The sequence below is a fragment of the Bufo bufo genome, chromosome 7 (genome assembly GCF_905171765.1).
Source record: "Bufo bufo chromosome 7, aBufBuf1.1, whole genome shotgun sequence".
In the NCBI taxonomy this organism is placed as follows: domain Eukaryota; kingdom Metazoa; phylum Chordata; class Amphibia; order Anura; family Bufonidae; genus Bufo; species Bufo bufo.
The window spans coordinates 9,893,076-9,910,352 of NC_053395.1; positions in this window are offsets into that span (position 1 = coordinate 9,893,076).

Sequence of the window (17,277 nt, forward strand, 5' to 3'; positions counted from 1 at the left end):
CAGCGCAGAATCTGTATTCATGTCATAGCAGAGAATCAGGCTTCACGCCACCCACCACTGGAACAGGCCACTGTAACACATTTAGGCCCAGGCACCCAGGCAGAGGAGAGAGGTCCCGTAACAGAGAATCTGGCCTTATGTCAGCGCAGAATCAGTCTTCATGTCATAGCAGAGAATCAGGCTTCACGTCACCCACCACTGGAACAGGCCACTGTCACACATTTAGGCCCAGGCACCCAGACAGAGGAGAGCGGTCCCGTAACAGAGAATCTGGCCTGATGTCAGTGCAGAATCTGTCTTCATGTCATAGCAGAGAATCAAGCTTCACGTCACCCCCCACTGGAACAGGCCACTGTCACATATTTAGGCCCAGGCACCCAGGCAGAGGAGAGAGGTCCCGTAACAGAGAATCTGGCCTGATGTCAGCACAGAATCTGTCTTCATGTCATAGCAGAGAATCAGGCTTCACGTCACCCACCACTGGAACAGGCCACTGTCACACATTTAGGCCCCGGCACCCAGACAGAGGAGAGCGGTCCCGTAACAGAGAATCTGGCCTTATGTCAGCGCAGAATCTGTCTTCATGTCATAGCAGAGAATCAGGCTTCACGTCACCCACCACTGGAACAGGCCACTGTCACATATTTAGGCCCAGGCACCCAGGCAGAGGAGAGAGGTCCCATAACAGAGATTCAGGCTTCATGTCAGCAGAGAATCAGTCTTCATATCATAGCAGAGAATCAGGCTTCACGTCACCCACCACTGGAACAGGCCACTGTCACACATTTAGGCCCCGGCACCCAGACAGAGGAGAGCGGTCCCGTAACAGAGAATCTGGCCTTATGTCAGCGCAGAATCTGTCTTCATGTCATAGCAGAGAATCAGGCTTCACGTCACCCACCACTGGAACAGGCCACTGTCACACATTTAGGCCCAGGCACCCAGACAGAGGAGAGAGGTCCCGTAACAGAGAATCTGGCCTTATGTCAGCGCAGAATCTGTCTTCATGTCATAGCAGAGAATCAGGCTTCACGTCACCCACCACTGGAACAGGCCACTGTCACACATTTAGGCCCCGGCACCCAGACAGAGGAGAGGTTCATTCAACTTTGGGTTGCCCCGCAATATAATGGTAAAATTAAATTAAAAATAGTATTGAATGAGGAAGTGCCCTGGAGTAGAATAATATATTGTTAAGGGGAGGTAGTTAATATCTAATCTGCACAAGGGATGGACAGGTCCTGTGGGATCCATGCCTGGTTCATTTTTATAAACGTCAGCTTGTCCACATTGGCTGTAGACAGGCGGCTGCGTTTGTCTGTAATGACGCCCCCTGCCGTGCTGAATACACGTTCAGACAAAACGCTGGCCGCCGGGCAGGCCAGCACCTCCAAGGCATAAAAGGCTAGCTCTGGCCACGTGGACAATTTGGAGACCCAGAAGTTGAATGGGGCCGAACCATCAGTCAGTACGTGGAGGGGTGTGCACAGGTACTGTTCCACCATGTTAGTGAAATGTTGCCTCCTGCTAACACGTTCCGTATCAGGTGGTGGTGCAGTTAGCTGTGGCGTGGTGACAAAACTTTTCCACATATCTGCCATGCTAACCCTGCCCTCAGAGGAGCTGGCCGTGACACAGCTGCGTTGGCGACCTCTTGCTCCTCCTCTGCCTTCGCCTTGGGCTTCCACTGGTTCCCCTGTGACATTTGGGAATGCTCTCAGTAGCGCGTCTACCAACGTGGGCTTGTAGTCGCGCATCTTCCTATCACGCGCCAGTGTGGGAAGTAAGGTGGGCACATTGTCTTTGTACCTGGGATCCAGCAGGGTGTCAACCCAGTAGTCCGCACACGTTAAAATGTGGGCAACTCTGCTGTCATTGTGCAGGCACTGCAGCATGTAGTCGCTCATGTGTGCCAGGCTGCCCAGAGGTAAGGACAAGCTGTCCTCTGTGGGAGGCGTATCGTCATCGTCCTGTGTTTCCCCCCAGCCATGCACCAGTGATGGGCCCGAGCTGCTTTGGGTGCCACCCCGCTGTGAACATGCTTCATCCTCATCCTCCTCCACCTCCTCCTCATCCTCGTCCTCCTCGTCCTCCAGTAGTGGGCCCTGTCTGGCCACATTTGTACCTGGCCTCTGGTGTTGCAAAAAACCTCCCTCTGAGTCACTTCGAAGAGACTGGCCTGAAAGTGCTAAAAATGACCCCTCTTCCTCCTCTTCCTCCTGGGCCACCTCCTCTTCCATCATCGCCCTAAGTGTTTTCTCAAGGAGACTTAGAAGTGGTATTGTAACGCTGATAACGGCGTCATCGCCACTGGCCATGTTGGTGGAGTACTCGAAACAGCGCAACAGGGCACACAGGTCTCGCATGGAGGCCCAGTCATTGGTGGTGAAGTGGGTCTGATCCACAGTGCGACTGACCCGTGCGTGCTGCAGCTGAAACTCCACTATGGCCAGCAGCTGCTCGCACAGTCTGTCCAGCATGTGCAAGGTGGAGTTCCACCTGGTGGGCACGTCGCATATGAGGCGGTGAGCGGGAAGGCCGAAGTTACGCTGTAGCGCAGACAGGCGAGCAGCGGCAGGGTGTGAACGCCGGAAGCGCGAACAGACGGCCCGCACTTTATGCAGCAGCTCTGACATGTAGGGGTAGTTGCGAATGAACTTCTGCACCACCAAATTCAGCACATGCGCCAGGCAAGGGATGTGCGTCAAACCGGCTAGTCCCAGAGCTGCAACGAGATTTCGCCCCTTAATCGCACACCACCAGGCCGGGCTTGAGGCTCACCGGCAGCAACCACTCGTCGGTCTGTTGTTCTATACCCCGCCACAACTCCTGTGCGGTGTGGGGCCTGTCCCCCAAACATATGAGTTTCAGAACGGCCTGCTGACGTTTACCCCGGGCTGTGCTGAAGTTGGTGGTGAAGGTGTGTGGCTGACTGGATGAGCAGGTGGAAGAAGAGGAGGAGGAAGCTGAGTAGGAGGAGGAGGAGACAGGAGGCAAAGAATGTTGCCCTGCGATCCTTGGCGGCGGAAGGACGTGCGCCAAACAGCTCTCCGCCTGGGGCCCAGCCGCCACTACATTTACCCAGTGTGCAGTTAGGGAGATATAGCGTCCCTGGCCGTGCTTACTGGTCCACGTATCTGTGGTTAGGTGGACCTTGCCACGGATGGCGTTGCGCAGTGCACACTTGATTTTATCGGACACTTGGTTGTGCAGGGAAGGCACGGCTCTCTTGGAGAAGTAGTGGCGGCTGGGAACAACATACTGTGGGACAGCAAGCGACATGAGCTGTTTGATGCTGTCTGTGTCCACCAGCCTGAATGACAGCATTTCATAGGCCAGTAGTTTAGAAATGCTGGCATTCAGGGCCAGGGATCGAGGGTGGCTAGGTGGGAATTTACGTTTTCTCTCAAATGTTTGTGAGATGGAGAGCTGAACGCTGCCGTCTGACATGGTTGAGATGCTTGGTGACGCAGGTGGTGGTGTTGGTGGTACATCCCATGTTTGCTGGGCGGCAGGTGCCAACGTTCCTCCAGAGGCAGGAAGAGGCCGAGGCGGCGGCAGCAGCAGCAGAAGAGGCCGAGGCGGCTGCAGCAGCAGAAGAGGCCGAGGCGGCAGCAGCAGAGGAGGTAGCAGGGGGAGCCTGAGTGACTTCCTTGTTTTTAAGGTGTTTACTCCACTGCAGTTCATGCTTTGCATGCAGGTGCCTGGTCATGCAGGTTGTGCTAAGGTTCAGAACGTTAATGCCTCGCTTCAGGCTCTGATGGCACAGCGTGCAAACCACTCGGGTCTTGTCGTCAGCACATTGTTTGAAGAAGTGCCATGCCAGGGAACTCCTTGAAGCTGCCTTTGGGGTGCTCGGTCCCAGATGGCGGCGGTCAGTAGCAGGCGGAGTCTCTTGGCGGCGGGTGTTCTGATTTTGCCCACTGCTCCCTCTTTTGCTACGCTGTTGGCTCGGTCTCACCACTGCCTCTTCCTCCGAACTGTGAAAGTCAGTGGCACGACCTTCATTCCATGTGGGGTCTAGGACCTCATCGTCCCCTGCATCGTCTTCCACCCAGTCTTGATCCCTGACCTCCTGTTCAGTCTGCACACTGCAGAAAGACGCAGCAGTTGGCACCTGTGTTTCGTCATCATCAGAGACGTGCTGAGGTGGTATTCCCATGTCCTCATCATCAGGAAACATAAGTGGTTGTGCGTTAGTGCATTCTATCTCTTCTACCCCTGGGGAAGGGCTAGGTGGATGCCCTTGGGAAACCCTGGCAGCAGAGTCTTCAAACAGCATAAGAGACTGCTGCATAACTTGAGGCTCAGACAGTTTCCCTGATATGCATGGGGGTGATGTGACTGATGGGCTTGGTTTTCATGCGCCATCTGTGCGCTTTCTGCAGAAGACTGGGTGGGAGATAATGTGAACGTGCTGGATGCACTGTCGGCCACCCAATTGACTAATGCCTGTACCTGCTCAGGCCTTACCATCCTTAGAACGGCATTGGGCCCCACCAAATATCCCTGTAAATTCTGGCGGCTACTGGGACCTGAGGTAGTTGGTACACTAGGACGTGTGGCTGTGGCAGAATGGCCACGTCCTCTCCCAGCACCAGAGGGTCCACTAACACGACCATGTCCACGTCCGCGTCCGCTATTAGATGTTTTCCTCATTGTTCCCGTTCACCACAATTTTGAGAGTTTGGGAATAGTTTTTCAACCCAGAACAAAAAGTCTGCTTTTACGGTCACTACAAATAACTTGACCAGCTAAAACAGTGCAGATTTGGTTGAATAGAAATGTGAGGCCTGTTTTTTTTTGCGCTGTGTGACAAGTATAGGTTTAATCACAGAATCAGACTTCTATCAGCACGGTAGCGTGTGTCTTAGGTTTTTCTGAATGACACTATCAGTACCTTCAATGTAAGATATCCTTTTTGGGATAGATTTCAAGTAGGCCTCAAATACCAGAAACTAGTTATTTTGATAATGGCAAATTTGGGAATAGTTTTTCAACCCAGAAAAAAAAGTGTGCTTTTACGGTGACTACAAATAACTTGACCAGCTAAAACTGTGCAGATTTGGTTGAATAGAGATGTGAGGCCTGTTTTTTTTTGCGCTGTGTGACAGGTATAGGTTTAATCACAGAATCAGACTTCTATCTGCACGCTAGCGTGTGTCTTAGGTTTTTCTGAATGACACTATCAGTACCTTCAATGTAAGATATCCTTTTTGGGATAGATTTCAAGTAGGCCTCATATACCAGAAACTAGTTATTTTGAGAATGGCAAATTTGGGAATAGTTTTTCAACCCAGAACAAAAAGTGTGCTTTTACGGTCACTACAAATAACTTGACCAGCTAAAACAGTACAGATTTGGTTGAATAGAGATGTGAGGCCTGTTTTTTTTTGCGCTGTGTGACAGGTATAGGTTTAATCACAGAATCAGACTTCTATCTGCACGCTAGCGTGTGTCTTAGGTTTTTCTGAATGACACTATCAGTACCTTCAATGTAAGATATCCTTTTTGGGATAGATTTCAAGTAGGCCTCAAATACCAGAAACTAGTTATTTTGAGAATGGCAAATTTGGGAATAGTTTTTCAACCCAGAAAAAAAAGTGTGCTTTTACGGTCACTACAAATAACTTGACCAGCTAAAACAGTACAGATTTGGTTGAATAGAAATGTGAGGCCTGTTTTTTAGGCGCTGGGTGACAGGCTCAACTTGCCCCTGATGTAGTATATGGCCAAAAAATAACCACACTGTTGATGGTTAAATGCACTTGGGTGACACAGGCTCAGCCTGCACCAGATGTAGTATATGGCCAAAAAATAACCAGACTGTTGATGGTTAAATACACTTGGGTGACACAGGCTCAGCCTGCAGCTGATGTAGGATATAGCACAAAATAACCACACTATCGATGGTTAAATACACTTGGGTGACACAGGCTCAGCCTGCAGCTGATGTAGTATATGGCCAAAAAATAACCAGACTGTTGATGGTTAAATGCACTTCGGTGACACAGGCTCAGCCTGCAGCTGATGTAGGATATAGCACAAAATAACCACACTATCGATGGTTAAATACACTTGGTGATAGCTTGTGGTGGCGCACCACAAGTCACAAAATGGCCGCCGATCACCCCAGAAAAAAAGTGATCTAAAAACGCTCTGGGCAGCCCAAAAAAAGTGAGCAAGTCAATAATAGCACTTCAATGATCCACAGCTGCAGATCGATCACAGAATGAAGTCTTTTGGAGGAGTTAATCACTGCCTAATCTCGCCCTAACGTCGCAGCTGCAACCTCTCCCTACACTTGTATGAGCAGAGTGACGTGCAGCGCTACGTGACCCAAGCTTATATAGAGGCTGGGTCACATGCTGCACTGGCCAATCACAGCCATGCCAATAGTAGGCAAGGCTGTGATGGCCTCTTGGGGCAAGTAGTATGACGCTTGTTGATTGGCTGCTTTGCAGCCTTTCAAAAAGCGCCAAGAAAACGCCGAACACCGAACCCGAACCCGGACTTTTACGAAAACTATACAGTTCGGGTTCGCTCATCCCTACTTGCCACCTCATGGCAATCTCGACGATCATCTTACCCACCAAATATTGCCACACTTCCTAAACCGGATAGACAAGAACTTATTCAAGAACATCAATCCAGATTCAGAATTCACCATATTTCACTATTTGAAATATTTGTTTAATAAAATGTTTAAATTGATAAATTATTTCACCCAGGCAGCCCCCTGACAAGAGCATCAGAGCTTTCCGTGGAGTTACAGGGATGCCACCTGGTACTGACGGGTGGAAGCCTCCGCCGGGCAGTGTGTAATAGTAAATAAAAGAGCCCTTGCCCTGCGTGATCCTGCGCAGGGAAAGGGAGAGCATCTGAGCAAACTGCTCCGATGCTAAAGTCGGGGGGATGCCTCGCTGAAATTATGGGTAAGTCCGTGATCAGCTCTGAACCCGAACAACCACTTTAACCCCTTCCCGACTGCAATCCGTTTATATACGTGATATTTGCACATGCCCCGTGCAGCTATCACGTCTATAAACGTCAAGCCAGTTCTTTAATCCAAGCGCTGCAAAGCGCTTGGATTAAAGCTTCTGCCCCTGTCCTGCTGCTGTCACGGACAGCATACAGTTCAGTAATGCCGGCAAGGGACCAATCAGAGTGGTCCCTTGCCGGCAATCGATCCGATTGGTTAGTCTATGCAGACTAAGCAATCGGATCGCAGCAGTGAAAAAATGCCGGTTTCAGGCTCTGATCTGCGCTCTGCAGATCAGAGCATGAAATAAGGTAGTGTTCCTTGTGCCCCCCGATCTGTGCCCCTCCAAGCCCCCCTTGTGTCCAAAAAATAAAAAAGCTATGGCTCTCAGACTATGGAGACACTAAAACATCATTTCTTTGGTTTCAGAAATGCTATAATTGTGTAAAACTTAAATAAATAAGAAAAAGTATACATATTAGGTATTGCCACGTCCGTAACGATCTGCTCTATAAATCTATCCCATGACCTAACTCCTCAGATGAACGCTGTAAAAATAAATAAATGAAAACTGTTCCAAAACTTTTTTGGTCACCTTGCCCCCATAAAGTGTAATAATGAATCATCAAAAAATCCTATGAACCCAAAAATGGTACCAATAAAAAGCTCAACACTTTCTGCAAAAAACGAGCCCCTGCACAAGACGATCGGCAGAAAAATAAAAAACATATGGCGTTCAGAAAACCAATCCAGCAAAATCTGCCTTCCAAAAACCGTATGGCATTCCTTGCCTTCTGCGCCCTGCCGTGTGCCCGTACAGCAGTTTACGACCACATGTGGGGTATTTATGTAAACCGCGGAATCAGGGTAATAAATATTGAGTTTTGTTTGGCTGTTAACCCTCAATGTGTTAAAGAAAAAAATGTAATAAAATGGAAAATCTGCCAAAAAAGTGAAATTTAGAAATTTCATCTCCATTTTCCTTTAATTCTTGTGGAATGCCTAATGAGTTAACAAAGTTTGTAAAATCAGTTTTGAATACCTTGAGGGGTGTAGTTTCTACAATGGGGTCATTTATGGGGGTATCCACTATGTAGGCCCCACAAAGTGACTTCAGACCTGAACTGGTCCTTAAAAAGTGGGTTTGGGAAATTTTCTTAAAAATTTTAAGAATTGCTTCTAAACTTCTAAGCCTTGTAACGTCCTAAAAAAATAAAATGACATTTCCAAAATGATGCCAACTTAAAGTAGACATATTGGGAATGTTAAGTAAGAAATATTTTATTAGGTATCACTTTGTGTTTTAGAAGCAGAGAAATTGAAATTTGGAAAATTGTGAATTTTTCAAAATTTTGGGTACATTTTGGATTTTTTCATAAATAAAGGTGAAATATATTGACTCAAATTTATGACTGTCATGAAGTACAATGTGTCACGAGAAAACAATCTCAGAATGGCTTGGATAAGTAAAAGCGTTCCAAAGTTATTACCACATAAAGTGACGCATGTCAGATTTGTAAATTTTGACCTGGACACTAGGTACTTTAAACATTACAAAATGGAAGCCATATATTGTTCAAGGCAAAGTAATGAATAAATTGCACCAACAGAGATCAGAAATGATTCTTCTGCATAGAAAAAGAACATTGGTTTTAGAAATGTAGATGGGACGGATAAGAACTAACATCATACACTGTAAACCATTTGAAACCAGTATAGGTTTGATTTGGCTCAGGAACAGTTACTGGGATTTTGTTCTCTGCACAGGATGGTATCGGTGCTCGATGTCCTTGTCCCAGGAGGCCATAAACTATGCTGGTAAATTTGCGATTTGCGGTTAGACGGATAATTCTGTAGAAAAATAAAATAAAAATTATAAATGTATTTTACTTAAAACAACCGTGCAGGTAATGTGCTGTTAGACTTGCAGATGAGCAGCAGATTGTATGGAGAGAAGCGTTCCGTGCCGACAGTCGGCTGCTTGTTCGGTGACAGCGCCATTTACATGCAGCGATCTCAGCCGCAGGATGAGAACGAGCAGATGCTATTTTGATATCTCGTACACATACAGGATCGCGGTTTCTGGCCAGCAGATTGCCATCTTGAAGTCATGATTCCATATCTGTCACCTGAATGATTGCTTGGCCGACATCCTTCTAAATCCATATACTGGTCCCACTAGCCCAAACCATTGACTTGCATTCAATAGAGAGGGAACTTCAGGAGAATGTGCAGGTGCATGGTTGTAGCTTTAGGCGAAGTAGCTGTTATGTAGCCCGTACGTCATCCATATTTTTTCGGATCAGTCTTTTGCGTACCACTAAATACTGAAAAAGCCATACAGTCGTGTGTAAGAGGCCTTAGGCTTCTTGCACACGAATGTGTGTGCCCCGTGGCCGTACTGTGGCCCGCATATTGCGTGTCGCAATGCACGAACACCCACTGTGGGAAAGCCACAGCGGATTGCGGACCCGTTCACTTTAATGGGTCCGCTATCCGGCTGTTCCTCAAAAAGACAGGACATGTTCTATCTTTTTTGTGGAACGGAAGAACTCCGTAGTGCTTCTGTAGTGTTCCGTTCCGTGCTTCCGTTCCGCACCATTTCGCATCTCCGGATTTGCGGACCCATTGAAGTGAATGGGTCCACATTCGTGATGCGTAATTCACATGGAACGGTGCCCGTGTATTGCGGACCTGCAAAAGCGGTTTTCAATACAGCCACGGAGCGCACATGTTCGTGTGCAATAAGCCTTAGGGCTCGTTCACACGAACGTGTGCTGCCCGTTGCCGTATTGCGGACCGCATTGCGGATGTGGACCCATTCACTTCAATGGGTCTGCAAATCTGGAGATGCGGAATCACGGAACGGAACATTACGGAGTGCTTCCTGGGGTTCCATTCAGTGCCTGCACACCACAAAAAGATAGAACTTGCGCTATCTTTTTGCGGAACGGAGGGATCGTGGACCCATTCAAGTGAATGGGTCCACGGTCCCCATGTGGCTGCCCCACGAACAGTGCCCGTGCATTGCGGACCGCAATTTGTGGTCCACATCACGTTCGTGTGAATGAGCCCTTACAATTGAACAGCAGAAAAATAAACACAGAAGTCACACGGACGTCATTAATTTTTTGGGAGGATACGCATTTGGCGGACCTGAAAATACATACGGTCGTGTGAATGTAGACTAACAATGCCTATCCTTGCCCACTAAACGGATATATTTTTAGCGTGGCTACGGAACGGTGTGCCGTCTGTATTTTCTGCAGACCCATTTAAATTAATGGGTCCATATCCTATCTGTAAAAAAAACCTAATGGACACGGAAACAAAATACGTCCGTGTGCACGAGGCCTTGTTTTGCTGGACGGACATACGGACTCAAACATTACTTTCAGGAAACGGGTCTGTGTACAGTTTGCCAAAAATGTGCATTGGACTCGGAGGCAAAATTTTTTAGTGTGCATGAGGTCCAAGTGAGAGCTGATGGATCAGAAGAAAGGAATATGTAACGGAGAAGTGAACTCGCCAAAGGGCGTATTCTCACGACTACAACGTGGTTTTTTTTCCGCAATTTGCTGAACGGAACAGGCAATTATATAAATGGCTATTCTTGTTCGCAATTGAGGACAAGAATAGGACACGCTCTATATTTTTGGCATGGATACAGAACCAAAAAACGTACGTGGTGTGCTGTCTGTCTTGTGAGGCTCCGTTGAAATGAATGGGTCAGCGCCCGTTCCACAATATTGTTCATTCATACAGTTGTTTGAAGGAGCCCTTCCTAAAACACAACTGACTGAGGCCTTCATTTCCTGGATATATATTGAGTACATTGTGATTTTGGATACAACTTGATTTGCACAACCAAAGACTGCACGTGGCCTCGTGCACACAACTGTCACCAGGATCCGTGTTGATTCAGCAAAGGCTACTCGCAAACCCATTTATTTCTTTTTTTGTAAATTCTTTATTTAAATTTTGCATTTTTATGATTAAAGCAGACAGAGTAAGTGTGGGGCGCAGCCCAACAAGTGTCAAGGGCACATATCAAGTAAAACATAAGGAGAATAGTCCTTAAAAGATTATCTCTAAAACTTTAAAGAGAAAATGGTACAAAATGTTGGACAGCACATTCCTGGTTAGGTAGGTCTATGTTGTTAGTGCAAGGTAATGGAGTCACAGCATAGATCCCAACATGTGAATCAGGACAGATGAATGGGTGTGGAATAGAGACAAAGGGAAAAATGGGAGAGAGCGGAAGAAGAAGAAAAAAAAAGGGGGGGGGGGGGTAAACTATAATAGAATATAATAATAACCACCTTAGTCTCTTTAGAGTTTGAGAGTTAGTTACTCATTGCGATGATAGTAATAGTCTGCATGCTTGGGAATTATGAAAGTTAATCCAACTTTTCCAGGTTTTAATGAACTTTTTTTCGGCGTTTCTCAGTGATGCGGTTAGATCCGCCATCCTCATGGTCTCCTGCACTTTGTTAATCCACATTGCGATTGTGGGGGCAGAGACTTGTCTCCACATACAAGGGATACACGCTCTCGCTGCGTTGAGCAAATATCGTACCACTGATTTATTATAGGTAGCGATAGGAATCTCGCACTGATGGAGCAGAAAAAATGCCGGCGTCTTGGGCAGGACATAGGGAGTGAATGTAGATGTGGTACGCCATACCTTCTCCCAGAAACTGGCAAGAATTGGGCATTCCTAGAAAATATGTAATATTGTTCCCCTAGCTCCCCCACATCGCCAGCGAAGCGGCGAAACTGTAGGGACAATAGAGTGGAGTTTTGTAGGGACTCTGTACCATCTAGAGAGGATTTTAAAGGGCTTCTGTCACCCCCAAAACCCTTTTTTTTTTTGGGGGGGGGCTTGTTAAAATCGTTATTTGCGACTATTCCCTATATAGGGATCTTACCTTTTTCTGTGGTTTCTTTTCATTAAAAAACGATCTTTTAAAATATGCAAATCGCTTCACTACCAGCAAGTAGTGCGTCTACTTGCTGGTAGTCGCCGCAAAAAAATGCCCCCCTCCTCCTTGTTGATTGACAGGGCCAGCAGCGCTCTCCTCCTCCGGCTGGCCCTGTCAGCATTTCAAAAATCGCGCGCCTGTCTTGATTCGGCGCAGGCACTCTGAGAGAAGGAGGCTCGCCTCCTCAGCACTCCCTCAGTGCGCCTGCGCCGATGACGTCACCGAAAGAGAAGACGTCATCGGCGCAGGCGCACTGAGGGAGTGCTGAGGAGGCGAGTCTCCTTCTCTCAGAGTGCCTGCGCCGAATCAAGACAGGCGCGCGATTTTTGAAATGCAGACAGGGCCAGCCGGAGGAGGAGATCGCTCGCTGGCCCTGTCAATCAACAGGATAAGGGGGCGTTTTTTTGCGGCGGCTACCAGCAAGTGGACACCCTACTTGCTGGTAGTGAAGCGATTTGCATATTTTAAAAGATCGTCTTTTAATGAAAAGAAGACACAGACAAAGGTAAGATCCCTATGTAGGGAATAGTCGTTAAATAACTATTTTAACAAGCCCCCCCCAAAAAAAAAATAAGGGTTTTGGGGGTGACCGAAGCCCTTTAAACCCTGCTTCTTGTATGTTACTAGCTATGGAGGATTTATGTGTACAGATAAATAATCGTTTTTTTTGTTCTGGAGAAAAAGTAAGACCCAAGTCTTGTTCCCAATTGTGTATGTAATTGGGAGGTGGCTGGTCAGAAGGTGAGATCAGTAGATTAGACATTTGAGAAAGAGCGTGTCGGGATTTGCCTCTTTGTTCGCAGAGTTGTTCAAAGACTGTTTTGTCCCTTTTGTAAGTTGCTGCTGAGGGAAGTGTAGCAAGAAAGTGTTGTAGTTGTTGAGATTGCCAGGGCGTTAAGTTAGGAGTAATTTCCGAGTTAATGTTGTGTTGAGGGAGGAGACAAGAGTCCGACGCGATAAAGTGGTGTGCCCTGTATTTATTATTTAATAGTAGACTCCGGAATGTTCCGTGTTCAAGCCCAGGGGGGAAACTGAGGATTCCCTAAAATCAGGTACATTGGCGAGGGTGACGGAGAGATCTCCGGATTGTCCTTGATTGAGGAGAAGATTTTCAGGGTAGGACCTATTGTCGGATGGTGTGTAAGTCCCCAGCCACGGTGTTAGGATTGCTCAATTGCAATCCATTGTTAATGTGTCTGATGCCGACACCAGTCGACTATTCTCAGAAGGTGGGAGGCCATATGATAGGCTATGAAGTCTGGTAAGCCCAGACCTCCATTAAGTTTGGTACAGAATAGGACATTTCGGGCTATTCTAGGCGTTTTCCCAGCCCATATGAATTGTGTGAGTATTTTTAGTAAGGTATGGAAGAATAATCTAGGGATATGTATTGGCATGGCTTGAAAGAAGTACAGTATTCTGGGTAAGATGTTCATTTTGAAAATGGAGATCCGACCAAACCATGAAAATGTACTCTTGTGCCAACGGTCTATGTCCGCTTTTATAGTTCGAAGGAGAGGGGGGTAATTTTTCGGGTATAGATCGGAAAGAATGGGGGTTAGGTGTATTCCCAAGTATTTCGGGGACGATCTTGCCTTTTTAAATGGGAAGTTAGCCGATAATTCTAAAACTATTTTAGTGGGGAGTGTGACGTTTAGGGCTTCTGACTTTTGGTAGTTTATCTTGAAATTTGAAAATTGGGCATAAGCTTTAAGTTCTCGTTGCAGATTTGGTAGTGATATCCTAGGATTGGTGAGGAAAAAGAGTAGATCATCTGCATAGGCTGCAACTTTATGTGTGGTTCCCTGAATTTGCAACCCTGATATGTCAGGATTCGCTCTTATGTGGCCTAAGAGTGGTTCTAAACATAGTACAAATATTAGAGGAGAGAGGGGGCATCCCTGTCTTGTTCCGTTCTTGATGGAGAGACATGTTGAGAATTGGCCATTCACTTTGATCAAGGCTGTGGGATTTGAGTACAAATTGTGGTTACGGGCCATCATCGTCTCGCCCAATCCAATGCGTTTCAGGGTTTCAAACATAAATGTCCAGTTTATCGGCGTCAGTTGAGAGGAGAAACATGGGTAATTTGGAGGTTATTGCGTGATATATCCTGTTTATGGCCCTAGTATTGTCTCGGGCCTCCCTCAGGGGGAGGAAACAAGTCTGGTCAAGATGGATGATGTTTTGTATGTATGGGATAAGACGTGTGGCTAGGATTTTAGAGAACAATTTTAGGTCCACATTTATTAGCGAAATGGGTAGGTAACTCTGGCATTGGGATGGGTCCTTCCCTTTTTTGGGGATGACCGTAATGTGAGCTCTAAGTGTGTCTTAGGGAAGGTTACGAATTGAGTCAAAGGAGTTAAAGGCGGCTAAAAATTGTGGGGAGAGTATGTCCATGAAGGTTTTGTAATATGACAGGGGAAGGCCATCTGGGCCGGGAGCTTTCCCTGTTTGGGAATCTTTGACCGCCGACATCAATTCAGGGCCATAGTGGCTTCCGGGTGGGAGGCTATTTAGACCTGAGGCCGCAATATATGTACGGATCAATTGTACAGTTTCCTCAGGGTTCTGCATTGGGGATTCGCGCATATTGTAGTGAATGATAGTATGTTTTGAAAGTTTCGGCCATTTTTTGGGGTAGCGTTACCCGTTAGTCCGGTATTGTCCGTTATAAATGGTATGTATGAACGCATTCTAGTTTTGTGCAGTGCCCTTGCTAGGGTCCTACCGGTTTTGTTCCCATGTTCGTAGTAGTGTCTGCGACATTTAACCATGGTCGCTTTTGCTTTGGATAGGCAGAGGGATCGAACTTGGTCTCTTAATAGTGAAAGTTCCGCTCCTATTTGTATGTCCAGGGTATTCTTGTGTTGTTGTTCTAGGGTATATATTTTGGTTATAAGTCTGGCGATTGTTGTTGCCCTTTCTTTTTTCAGTTGCGTGCCCATTTTAATGAGGGTACCCCTGATAAAACACTTTTGTGCCTCCCATATGGTGAGGGGATCGCTATCAGACGTGGTATTAATTGAGAAATATTCTGTTAGGTCTTTCTGGACCTCTGTGAGAACCTGTAGGTCTTGTATGAGGGAGTTGTTTAGTTGCCAATGCCAGGCTCTGGCCTGGAAATTTGGAAGAGAAATTGTCATTGATATCAGAGCGTGGTCAGAGAAAGTGATGGAATCGATTTGGGCCCCTGTTAGATGTTCCAGTTTGGAGTGTTGTATCAAAAAATAGTCTAGTCTAGAATATGAATTGTATGGATTACAGTAAAACTGTATAGTTGTAACGGTCGCGTACACACACACACACAGGGGGGAGGGAAGTGACCACTGCGCTCCACCCTTACCCCTGGCCCTGCCTACTTGCCTCGCGAGTTCTAATGACAGGGGACAACTGGACGGCAATCCCTAACTTGGAATAAGTGCAGGGATGACAGACAGACGAACAACAGGATGTGAACGGACCGAGTCAATACCAGGAAAGCTACAAAGTACAAATGGAGCAAGCAGAGAATTGTCAGGAGAAGCCGGGGTCATAAATACCAGGAGAGCAGCAAAGTACACAAGGAGCAGGCAGAGGATCGTCAGGAATTCAGCAGGAGGTAAGTACGCCAGGAAAGACCAAATCACAGGTGGAACCTAAATTAACAGGCAACCTGTGGCCAGCAGGCTGCCTGTATTTATAGTGGGGAGTGAGGATCATGTGACGTGGCCAGCGTCACATGACCGACAGACCAACCAGTCGAGCACCGAGTGATCAGCTCGGCGCTCAAGGCAGACTTAGGAGCAGGGAGCCACCCAGCTAGTAAAGCCGCCCTGGGAATGAGGTCAAACACAGATCCTCATTCCCAAAGCTAAGCAACAGTTCTGCGGGCAATGGGGGACCGAGTGCACCTTCGGAACCCCGTTACAGTACCCCCCCTTTTACGAGGGGCCACCGGACCCAAGACTTCAGGCGATGGCTTTTCAGGGTGTTCTAAATGAAATTTTCGAACAAGTCTAGGAGCATGAACCTCCCTGGCAGGTACCCAAGATCTCTCTTCAGGTCCATACCCCTTCCAGTGAATCAGGTACTGCAAGGAATTACGCACCTTCCTGACATCCACTATTTTAGACAGCATCATTAACAAGAACAGGCGGAGGCGAGGCTTTCGATGGTACTACCGGTTCAAAATATTAGAGATTTATGGAACACATCATGAATGTGGAATGACTCGGGCAGCTCCAACCTAAATGATACCGGGTTAATCACCTCCGTGATCTTATATGGTCCAATAAAACGAGGAGCAAACTTTTTAGAATCTACCTCAAGAGAGAGATTCTTGGAGGACAACCATACCTTATCCCCAACCTGAAAATTCACCCCCCTTGAACGTCTCCTATCGGCCTTGAGTTTCTGAGAACTTTGAGCCTTTTCTAAGTTCGATTGAACCCGGGCCCAAACTGTGCACAGTTCAGAGGAGAACCTATCCGCCTCAGGGTTAGAGGAGGAGACGGATGACCCAGAATGAAAACGGGGATGGAAACCATGGTTACAAAAGAAAGGTGAAACCCCAGCAGAAAAATTGACACGGTTATTCAAAGCAAATTCAGCCAATGGAAGAAATTTCACCCATAATTGCTGGTCATGAGCAACATACAACCTCAAGAATTGTTCCACAGACTGATTAAGGCGTTCAGTCTGCCCATTACTCTCAGGGTGGTAGGCAGAGGAAAAAGACAATGAAATTTTACATTTTTGACAGAAGGCCCTCCAGAATTTGGACACAAACTGCACACCCCTGTCAGAAACAATATTTTCCGGGATACCATGCAATCGAACAATTTCTTTCACAAAAATAGACGCCAGGGTTTTGGCATTCGGGAGTTTAGACAGGGGAATGAAATGGACCATCTTGCTAAACCTATCGACCACTACCCAAACTACAGTCTTACCCTCCGCCGGCGGTAGGTCAGTTATAAAGTCCATCGAGATATGGGACCAGGGTCTACTGGGAATGGGTAGGAGTCGTAGGTTACCAGCAGGGCGAGTCCTAGGTGTCTTGGACCTGGCACAAACCTCACAGGCTGACACGTAGGACTTGACATCCCTAGTTAGAGTGGGCCACCAATAAGATCTAGAAACCAGATCCTTAGTGCCCTCCACACCCGGATGTCCACAAAAGGCAGAATCGTGACACTCACCCAACAGCTGGAGACGAAATTGTACGGGAACAAACAACTTATCTGTTGGGGTGGATGCCGGTGCCAGATGTTGTTCAGACCTAATGCGAGCCGAGATATCCTGGGTAAGAGCTGCTAAGAAGAT